Genomic DNA, 11265 nt, shown 5'->3' with positions numbered 1-11265 from the left:
GAAGCCTCTGCCTCGGCAGGGTCAGCCACAGAGCTGACCTCCCTCTCTGCCTGCCATGGGGGAGTGGGACTGGATCTGCTGCCCCAGGCATCATGCCTATCCCCTCCATCCTTTTCTTTCTTGGGGGTTTCTTTGCTGAGGTCTCTTGGCTGCCTTCCTGCCTTCCATTCAGAAAGCAGGGAGGGGGGAAGGAGCAGGCTAATTTCTTCCATGTTTAGAACCGAGTACAGGAATGCTGCTGTTTTCTGGCCATGGTTATACCTCACCGAGGGAAGAGCTCTCCAACTGGATTGCTCTGACCTGGCTGTGAACTGTTCTCATTTGGCTGCAAATGAGCATCTTGGGTAGTATGGCTGGGGGCTGCAGAAGAGCCCTGTTTGCTGCCTGGATTGCACTTTAGGAAAATCGCACCACGGGAGAAGGAAATAGTTTGGATTTTAATAAAGTCTACTTTATTTTGTGCCTTTTTTTTTTTTTTTAATTGCACAGCAAGCGCTTGTCTCAGTCTTACAAGTGAGTCAATTGCATGCAGGGCTGCAGCGAATTGATTTGAGATCTGTGGATGAAAAGCAGTGAATTACTGCCAAGCATTGTTATATTGTGGAAGCTTAAGGCACATTATGTCTAAGTATCCTCATTATTCCCAAGGAGAGGTCACTTTGCAGATCAGGATTGGTGCAAGAAAGGAAATCAGTTTGGGAAGAACAGAAAAGTGAAAAGTGCATTGGCTGAGGCAAACGTTAGAGTCCTTCATTTTCTGCTTGGATGTTGGAAGAGAAACCTTTTTCTTTAAGCTCTTGAGAAAAAAAGATGTGCAAAGCAAAACTCTAAGAATTTACTTCCACAGGGTGACTTCAAGCACTATCCTGCTGCTTTCATTAATGAGTGGGAGATGTTCACTTTAATCACTCTGCCTCTGAACTGGTTCCTCTGCCACGTAGGAGCAGCTCCTGGTGGTCTGTGTCCAAATGTTTCTTTTGGTGGCTCCTAAAGGGACTTACGAAGAAATTGCAAACTTCCTCATAACCTCCTGAGCGCCATTCGGGGAATAGAAGAAAATTGTTTGCATTTTTATAAGTTATGTTATACATTTCTCCAGCTGACTCATTTCAGTTTGCTGAGGAAACTTACACAGCCTTGCAGATGGTTTTTTTCAACCCTTCTTCTTAACAGCAGAAGTTGAAAAGTTTAGTCATTGTGAGAGGGGCTTCCTCTATCGTGCTGCAAAGGGCCTGGATTTCAGTCCCAACGTGCCACAGGCATCCAGCAGGAAACTGCTCTTTGTCTGGTCCCAACTAGCTGTCTGTTAGCTGTGCTCTGGGGCCCCAGGGGTTAATTTCCCAAAATCCTTCGCTAAAACTTGCTAATAACTTCCATATGTACCCATGTGTGTGCTCAAGAGGGGCCCCACAGCCAGCAGCTCTTGTAATAATACTTGATTACCTCTGACATAAGGGTCTGTATGTCATTAGGAACTCAGGATTCACCAAAAAACACAAGTTTGTGCAAAAAGCACTTTAAAAATTTATTAGCATTTGGGTATCCTCAGTGTTTGGAAATGAGCTTTTCTTAGCTAGTCAAGCTTCAAAGTAAAGCCTGTGTACACACAGCTGGGTCTCAGTTTTGACCCTTACCCTGATGTCCCTCCGAAAATGTGTGTTTGTATCATTAGTCTTTAAGTGTGCCAAACCCCTTAATTTACAACATACCTTGGTTAGGCAAATGTGATGTCTTTGTCTGATTGAGTTCATTTTGCACCAATTCTTTAGATGTTTGGCATCTGTACAGTTATACCAACTGCATGCAGTGGAGCTTTCTGCTTGCCCCGCGCTAGTCCCTGGTGCAAAGGCTGGGTTACTGAGGGCAGCCTTCAGAGAGAAAGCAGGTGTCAAGGGAGAGGGAGATGTGGCAGAGCTGCTCTGCAACTCTCGATGCCTCCCTGCGGAGCTGCCTAGGTCTCAGCATGCTCCTGCTGCCTTCTGATCTCAGCTGGGGCTGGCAGAGCTGGGGTTTTGATTCAGGCAAAGCAGAGTACTTCCAAACACTTCCTGTGCAAGGGCTGGCTCGATAGACTAGGACTCTTCATCCAGAAAAGAGATGGCTGAGGTCTGCGACAGAGATCTATAAAGCCTAAATGCCATGGAGTAGGTGACCACGTGTGTGTGTTTTCTTAAAAACCCAAGGAGGCATTTGATGAAATACTCAGGTGCAAGACCCAAAAGGAGACATTTCTTCATGTGAAGTGTATCTTAAGTTGTGGAAGCCCCTGCCACAGGCCACTGGCAAGGCTAACCTCTGTGTGGGTACAAAAAGGGATTAAATGGGGATTGATGGAGCACCTCTGGAGGAGGAAAAGCTGAGCTGGGAAACAGGGGAGAGGTGGGATCCAGGTGCAGCTTTGAGTTCTGTGCCTTGTTGGGCAGACCTGAGCTATGGCAGGAGTGTGGGAGCAAGCCAGCCTAAGCTTAGCCAGAGGCTCAGCAGCACAGGATGCTGCCCAGGCCAGCTGAGCCAGCGGCTTGGCAAGGAACAGCTGTGCTGAGCTCTGGTTGTGCTGAGTTCCTGTGCTGAGCTCTGGTTGCACATGGGACTCCTAGAACCTGCGCTGGAGCCCCTTGAGACCTGTACACCCACCATGCAGCGTGCAGTTGCGTGCTCCAGCAGTTTGGTGGCAGCCCCAAAGGGAGCAGGGCGCAGAAGCCCTCGGGCGCTTCTTCCCAGCTTTCACGAGCAGAAAAATTGGGACACCCATCTGATGCCTGGAGGCAAGCATCAGCGCAGGCTGAGGATAAAAACATCGCCATCATCCAGAGTGAGTGAAAGAGCCTGACTTGTCAGCTGAGGACACTGGGGGAGGCCAGCATCAGCCCAAGGTGATGGCTGGTTGGGGCAGAGCTGGGGGGTCCCAGCCTGATTAACTGCATGTCAGAAAGGAGCCGCAGAGCTTTGAAAAGCATAGCACTGGCAGCCTCCTAGATCTGCGTTTGATTCATCCAACCCACAGCAAATGAAAGGCATACACTTTTAAAGATTTTTGGCTCCTGCACTACCTGCTCTCCCAAGACACCAGCCTTGCCGTCAGAGCTCTCAACCTTTGAGCTGGTCCCAACGCCACTGAAATCAATGACCAGATTATTGTTCCCCTCTGAAGATTTTGGATTAGACCTCCCCATTTTGTCAGGCTGATGTGAGCAAATGTGGGTTTTCCACACTAAACGTAATCAAAACAAACCCTGCTCCCACTGGCTTGTGCAACAAATCATGCTGGGGGAATTGCTGGCATTCGGCATGATTAGCCCAAGCGCAGATGCCTTCCAGCTTGTAAACAATAGCCTAAAGGATTGGAGAGGATCACAAACAAAGCACTTACAGACAAGACAGCATTTTCAAAAGGGACTTGAAAGCTTATGTCCATTGGGGGTTTGTCTTTTAAAAATAAACCAGAAGTAAACAAATTGACAGAGGCGGCTCTGAAGAATCTAAGAGAATGAAAGTGAGGAGACCGGATATAATACTCCAAAAATTAAGCTGGGGAAAACTTAAGACATGGTTAATGGGTCCTTTTAAACTCCTCAACAAAATGTCCCACAGCCTTAGGATTGGGCCGACACTGGAAACTCCACCTGTCCCCGTGGATGAGGCTAGGTGGGGTGTGTAAGGGATGCAGGAGAAAACCCTGCTCCAATTCACAAGGAAAAAAAATCCCTTAAAAATGTGTGAGAGGAACAAAAGAATCAGGCAACTTGTGCTTGTTTTATGGTGATTCAGCGTGAAAGGAACATTCCCTCCCTGCACTGCAAGCTAGTGACAAATTGCTGTGAATTCCTAAGTGAAAACTGTTCAAGTCATGTAAACCAGAGTTTTTGCATTGTGCTTTTACTCATTTAAAAAAAAAATCTCATTTTTTATATAATATCTTTTAAGCATGGGCTGAATTATTTTCAGTGATGTCTTATTTCTCCTGGCCCTGGCAGAGTGAAGTAGCAAATGCCCAGCTTTGCATTCAAGAGCTCCTGCAAGGGGACAACAAAGTTCTTGCTGTTGATGGAGCTGGCTGCTCATTCAGACGCCACGGTGAATGGGAGCTGCGGTAAGAGCTTGCCAGCGTCACTGTAACTGAGACGGTGTTGCAAGGAATGCCAAGTCTGGAGAGGTGTGAGCATCCGTCACGCTTTCCCTGGTTCTGTGCGTGCTGGGAGCACATTCCTGCCGCAGATCCCTTTGGTTAAAAGCTTCAAGTAGCAGCTATTCTAACCACAGAGCATGTACATTAGCACCAGGTATGTGCCAAGTCCTTGCTGCTAGACTTTCAAGTGCATCTAGAGTTGTTACGGGATACGTGGAGTCTCAAGCCTAAATTAATACAGGTGCAAATCCAAATGTTCTAGATAGTATCCAACCCCCATGTTGTTAGTACTTTGGTACTGCTGTTGTACACTCTGCAGTACTGAGTTGGGAAGGACTGATGGTTCTGTTTATCCTTGGACTTCTGTGAAGAGCTCTCCAAGGCATTGGGATGGGAGAATGGAGTGGTGGAGAGCAGGAGCTGAAGATCTTTTCTTGCTCTTACAGACTGTGCAGGGAATCAGCCAAATACGAAGGCAACTCTAATGTACATGCTGAAATACCTAAAATAAGCCATGCAAACAAATCAGTCGTATGTTATCCAGATGGGACTGTTCAAATCCAATAATAGCAGTAAAGTGCTCCCGAACTCTGCAGAGAGAGAGATTATAGAAGGATCAGGTATAATTATAGTGCCTTATTATTACCATTCTCATCATTCTTTCTAACAAAGCTTTTCAATAGGATGAAAAAACTTCTTGCAGAAGAACGTAATGTGTTTGCTGGCATTTTTTCATTCTTCCCTCCAAGGCTATTGAAGTCAGTCCTGTAAATGGTGTTAATAAATATAGTAATGATCTTGGGCTATTATCTCTCAGACAAAACCTTCTTTAGCATTTCTTTATGGCCTTGACTACAGCAAACCATTCTGAAACATCTCACTGTTGCTACCACTAGTGAGAGCACCAGCAAAAACATCCCACTGTTGCTCTGATCCTTCCCTTGATACAAGCTCTTCCAAGTAGGGTTAAGCAAACAACCTTAAAATATTAGTGGCTGCAAGTGGCATGTCTATGTACTGCTCCATGTATTCCACCTGGAATATAGGTGGAATCATTCAGCAAATATTCTTTACTTTGGAGAAAGTCATAGAGCTGGAGGTACATCTATGCAAGCTGTTCTCCTCTACCCAAGTCCCGTCTCCTCTGAACACCATCAGTGCTTGTGAGAAAAGCCCAGGGTTATCAGAATCAGACTACGGGCAAAATGGGTGTGGAAAACGCACATCATTGTCTGCAGGTTGGTCTTGTGGGCTGGCACCACTCAGAGAAGGAAAAAGGCCTGGTATTTTTTCAGCACTATCCCTATCCAAGTCCTGGAAATATTGCCATTGAGGGAGCCTGTCAGTGCAAGGGAGCCATGTTCCCCATGGAGACACAGCCTCACAGCAGCTCTGAAATCCAGTGCAGACTTCCCAGTGAGGGGATTTCTCACAGGAGGGAAGTCTCCGGCAGCACTTCCACTTCTGCATCTCCCGCAGCCTAGGAGCAACTTAGTATGGGGAAAAGCTGTCAGTGAGCGTGCGGATGGTAAACACGCTACTGATGCATCTTGTTCTTAATCTGCAGCACGCCCTTCATTGCCTTCCTCATGGCCCTGATTCGGCAAATCCCTCGCACCTCTCTCAGCTTGGGGAGATCCCTGTGCCTGTATCAAGTGTTGCAGTGCAGGAGAGCCTTCATGTCTCCATCTTGCTCACCTGCAAGTCCCGGGCAAACCAGGAGAAGAGGCAATGCATTTTGAACAGATGCAGCAGGCTTGGAGGGGGACGGGTTAGGTTTGTTTCTTGGGCAGGGAGGAAGGGGCAGTTTACTGAAACAGGTCTTTCTCTTATCCTCTCCCCATAGCAAGCACCTTGGTAGAGCCTTGCTCTCAGCTCATGAAAGTAGGGCAGACTCTAACCACATTTCAAGCTGTCTGCGTTTTTGGATTCTGGGTAACTGTGATCTGTATCTGTTCCTAGAAGAGATTTAAAGAACTTATAAACCACAGCTGGGCAGAGATAATAAAGGAAGGAATGGTGGTGGGGGGGAAGGATCTCCCCAGGTTGGGGAGAGAGTGGTCTGCAGGAGAAGCCATGGGCCCTGCTATGGTAAAGGATCTCAGCATGACTACTTGGGCTGTAGGGGGACACAGAGGGGCTGCCTTAGGGAAACCTCAGCAATATTAGTAGCTAGGTATAAAATATGAGTACATGTATATGCATGCATATATATATCTCTCTAAAGAGCAAGTGGAGATATAATTAGCCACAGAAGAAGGAGTCTGGACCCTGCTATGGTGTCCATCTAGTCTCACCTTCCTGCACTTGTTCCTGTTGAGGTTATGTCTCCATGCAGACAGGATACACTTCCTCTTGCACTCCAGGGTTTTTTGCATTTCTTATCCTTGTTGGACCCACATCTATCATCCTGTGGTTTTCCAGGCAGAAGACACCCTTTTCACTGGAGGGGTTGGAGTGGGTTCAGGCTCAGTGCCTAACCTCCAGGCCCATAGAGAGGTTCACAAAACCTCTCTCAGTTCTCCCCATAGCCTATGGCAGCCTTGGCTGCTCCCAGTGTGCTCAGAAGTGCTCTGTAAGGGTTTGAAAAACAAAACCCAGTGGTCATCCTCTTGCATTAGGCCAAGACTACAGATCTTTGTCCTGTAGTTCTGTCAGCCAGAAATGTAAATGGCAGGTGGGAAATTGAGGGATGGGGAGGGAAGACAGAATGAAACACATTTCTGTATTGGCAAAAATCCTAGTGGAGGTGCAGTTCTTCCAGCAAATACTTTTTTCTTTATTTAGTTTGTATAGCCAGAATAGGGCCTGGTGACAAAAAGATGTTTTTCCACCCTAGGAGGTTGTGCTGTAACAGCTGTATCAGCCTGCATATTCTCCACAGTCCACAATAAAAGCAAAGTTGAATTAATAGAAAGAAAAAACTATTAATTTGCCAGCGAGGTACTTAGCTACTTAATACCTTCCCAACTTTCCTCCCAGGAGCTGGCAGAGGCCTGGTGTGCATGAGGAAAGCCGTGACAATCTAAAGCGGGGTGTGATTGCATGCATGTGTCTGCTGCAGGGGTCCATGCTGGTTCCCAGGGTCACTGTAGCTGTGCTGCAGGTTCTGCTTCTCAACATCCTGAGCTGGAAAGCTGCTGCAGGCCAAAGAAAAGGTTCCTGTTAAAAAAAAAAAAAAAAAAAAAAAAAAAAAAGGAAGACATAAAAACCAGAAAAAAAAGCAAGAAGAGGAGCAGAGGAGTGAATGAGGTGGTTTGGGTGCAGGGGAGTGTTGAACTCTTGACTTCTTGAACAAGCTCAGAGGGAAGGAGCTTGGATTTGGAGGTAGCCATGGGGCAGGCCTGGGTACCTGGTGGCAGTCGGAAGTTGTTGCCTGCCAGGTTGAGAGGAGCTGGGTCTGGCACAGCTGGCTGGCTCGAAGCAGGGCTTGCTGAGGCCCAAGCAGTTTTCCTGCACAGACAAGACCAGAAGGGCCATCTGGCGAGGCCATTGCTGGCAGGGACTGGTTCTGCAGCTCCCTTGCAACTGCTGCCATCTCGTCCAACATGATCTTCCCTGTGTCTGCACAGGACCCAGGCCCTGCCAAACCTGCCTGCCTCCCACCCTTTACCCCCAACAGAGAAGATGCACAGCCCTTCACTCAGGAGGATTTCAGGGCATGATGTGCACACCTCAAAGCATGCAGCTGGCGAGGAAGGAGTTGGGACTCCTGTTTTAGGAGAGCACTGCTGACAGCATGCCCTGCTCCTGCCCGGCATCCCACCCCCAGCACTTTTGCTGCTAATGTGAGAAAGTTTGGGCTGGCCTGGCCATGGCACCATGGGGCTGGTGACACATCCTGTGCCCGTGGGAGGGCTGTGTGCCTGTGACTCTTCTGCTTGTGCTTCCATGGGGACTAGCAAGGTGGGCTGCTGGGGCTGCTCACAGCAGCTGCACACCCTTTAGTGCAGCGAGTCTGTGGCTTTTTGTGGGGGCACTGATTTGAGCCTGCCCCTACTGAGGGTGAGCTGCACACCATTACCAGCACCTTGACTAGTGCAGCATCCCTGGTCAGTGGCATGAAATAGGTGCCTGGGCTTTGCTGGTGGTGGAAGCACCCAGGTGTGGTGCCAGGAGGCATCTGCACTGAGAGGTGTCATTCATAATAAAACCATGCTCCTCACTAGCGCTGGCAGGAGTTTTCAGAGCGCTCTTGGTGTAGGAGGGATGGCTTTTAAGTGACTGGGACAGACAGTGCCGGGGTGGAGGAAACGCTGGCAGCAGCTCCCTGTGCTTTGTTCCCTGGCTGGGGGCTGCTGCCCCCCAAAAGTACTCAGCAGAAGTAACTCGGCTGCCTCTGCCACAGGGGGCTGTGAGGGGAGCCTGCAGTGGAGGGGCAAGAGGTATGCGTGTGGGATGACAGGTCCGGGCTGCTGTGGGGACAGTGACCTCTGGCAGCAGCGAGGGGCGAGGAGGGCGGGAGACAGCGGGGATGGGTTACACCCACGGCAGTGAGGTTCATTTTCCTTTTCCGCACCCCGTCTTCAGCCGCTCCTGCCTGACGGGCGAACTGCAACCGCGGTATCTGCAGCTTGCTGAGTAAAAGTTGTTCCTCAAGCTGTTGATTACGGTTAATTACCATTAAATTTGCCTTAAATGGATCCTAGTTGTACTCGTTCACTTCGGGGCGGCGGCTGCCAGGTGCGAAACACAGTGGCTGCCCCGGTGCCCTGAGCCCGGGGTGGGTGGGTGCGGGAGGGAGGGAAGGAGGGGGCGGCCGGGGCGGCGGCGCCATCTTGTGGGTGAGGGCGCGGGGCGGTGTCCGCCGCCGCCACCGCCCCTCAGGCCCTGCCCGTCACCGCGGCACGGCCGGTCTGGGGCTCGGTGTCCCCCGGCGCTCAGTGTCCCCCCGCCTCAGGGGCTCAGCTGCCCCGCCCGGTGCGGGTGGACTGCCCGGGGGAAGCTTTAACCCACTGACTCAGGCAGACCTAACATGGTCTTTCTGCCCTGGTCCTATGTGAGCCCCAGGCACGGTCAGGTGGATGTTCTCCTGGAAGGTGTCAGCCTGAGAAGACAAAGGTGTGCCTCCAGGCGAGTTTCTGCTCGCCCCAGCTTGACACGCAGGAAGCCCATGAAGGAGAACCGTAGGGAGCACCACGAGGCTGAGGCATGGCCCCCAGAGTGTGTCAGGCCTGTGGTAATTTAGCCCCGGGAATCTTTCCAGCAGGTGAACAGAGAACAAGCAGGAGTGGGTGATTTCTGAAGCAGACTCGTTTTGCTGATGAAAGGGAATTAGAGAAGTGCCCCCTCCCTTCCCCACGGTAGTGTCAACACCTTTATTCTTCTGTTTTCCCATCAAGTCCCTGATTGTTCTCTTCCCTAAAGCAGTTCGATGGGTAGAAACATAGCGAGGGCATTGGCAGCTTTTGCATCGGCATCATCCAGCCCTGCTGAGAGGCACTCAGCACACAACAGTGGTAAAAATGCTGGCAGAGGTACGACCCCGCTTGCACTGGCTCTGCTATCACTCCTGCTGCCAGACAGAGGGAAACTGTACGCCTTGGAGTCTGGGGTTAGAGGAGTCAAAGAGATTGTGAATCCTCAGAGGTGTGCGTGTTGCCGTTGGCTGGCTTTCCAGCAATGGGGGATTGAGCTGGTCTCTGACAAGGCAGCAAATCCGGAGCTGCCGTGCTGGGGAATGAAATGCTCTGTGCAATCAGGCTCGTTGAGTTGCTGCAGCACTTCTCTGCGCCAAGCGGTGTTTCTCTTTTGGATGGTTGTGGTGTTAAACGCTTCAGCAATAAAGAGGCTTTGTTGTGGTCTCTGCAGCGTTGCTTTTGCCTTGGCTAGCAGCAGCCTTTTTGTTTGAATTAATACTTTCCCTGGAGTTGGCTGTGGGGGCATGTGTGGGCACATGTGTGTGTGTGTGCGCGCCTTTACTTGTGGGTGTACATTGGACACAGCTGTGAGCAGGCACTTATGGTAGGTGCAGCACTTGCCCAAACGTGTTGCTGTTTTCGCGTGCCAGAACAATGTGCCTTTCCTCATGGTTGGGAACGTTGGCCACCATTGCAGGCTTTTAACAGTCCTTGAGTGAAATTAATAGACACTTTTCCACCTACAAGCAGAAACTGTGGCTTGAACCTAGCCTAATCCTGTATTTATTCTCAGGAAGTGTCAGCATTCACTGCATTAAAGGGAAGACCAAGCCATACGGATCCTGGCCAGTCAGTGCTGCAGTGGGGTTATAGCTGGCCAGGCAGTTCCCTCCTCGTCATGCTGCAGGGACCGGCTCACATGCAGCAGTGTACTGTATAATGCATGAGTGAAGGTCATACAATGACCTATTGCTATGGAGCTTTGTAATTTATTTCCTTTGGCACAGGTATGCTGGTTAGTTCCACCTAAGTTTCAGGGCGATCAGTTCAGCCCCACTACAGGCTGGTAATAGAAACACACAACTCCCTGGCTTTTCCTCATCTTCCTCCCATTTGTGTCTCCAGGGTTAAAACTCAGTCCAGAATCCCCAGACCAAATTGAATTAGAATTTAACATTCAAAGATTCAGGCTCCCTTTAGGCTCTAAGGAACAGAATGTCATCCTGTCTCGCAGTTAATAGCTGCTGGGTAGTCGTTTCAAAGCCATTTCTTTTCAGTGAGCTCTACCATAGCAAATCCCAGCAGTGAATGTATTTCTGGCCTGGCTGTGCCTTTAATCCCACAGCTGAGTCTTATGTGTGATCTCTTTTGAAATGCTAGATCTTTTTTTTTTTTTTTAATTCCAGACAGCGATATTTCTAGACTTGGCATTTCGAGTGGCAACAGGGTCGTTTATAGGAAAAGAAGAGAAAGGACAGAAGGACGATGTTGACCTGGCAGCTCTACAAACCTACCACACTTAATCCACTTATCACTCTGAATTCCTGAAGCAGATAAATGCTGATAACAGTTAAAACACATCACTGACAGGAGCAGCATGTTCTGTCCTCTAGAAATACATCAATGCTGAAAATTGCAAAGCTGTGTGCTACCATGGGGATGAGTGTGATATAAGAGCCGAAGAAGCCCTCACTGTTCATCCGAGTTCTTCTACAGGAGGGTAGTGAGCCTTTGCTTCCTTCTCCCTCCCTGCTCCAACTACCTTGAGATGCTCTTCAG

General features: G+C 49.4%; 1 long non-coding RNA gene across 1 annotated transcript; it reads right to left on the bottom strand.

The window, feature by feature from the left end:
* Nucleotides 1–3732: 3732 nt before the first annotated feature.
* LOC113988749 lies at nt 3733–8877 on the bottom strand. Its single transcript, XR_005567299.1, has 3 exons — nt 8748–8877; nt 6424–7288; nt 3733–4716 (listed from the first exon to the last, which is right to left on the bottom strand). It is a non-coding gene; the product is annotated as an uncharacterized LOC113988749 (long non-coding RNA).
* Between the last annotated feature and the right edge of the window lie 2388 nt (nt 8878–11265).

This window comes from Pipra filicauda, unplaced genomic scaffold (genome assembly GCF_003945595.2).
Source record: "Pipra filicauda isolate LSUMZ 115617 unplaced genomic scaffold, ASM394559v2 scaffold95_size2449627_pilon, whole genome shotgun sequence".
NCBI classification, from domain to species: domain Eukaryota; kingdom Metazoa; phylum Chordata; class Aves; order Passeriformes; family Pipridae; genus Pipra; species Pipra filicauda.
The sequence above is the reverse complement of the archived record's forward strand: the minus strand, read 5'-3'. Positions and strand labels throughout refer to the sequence as shown.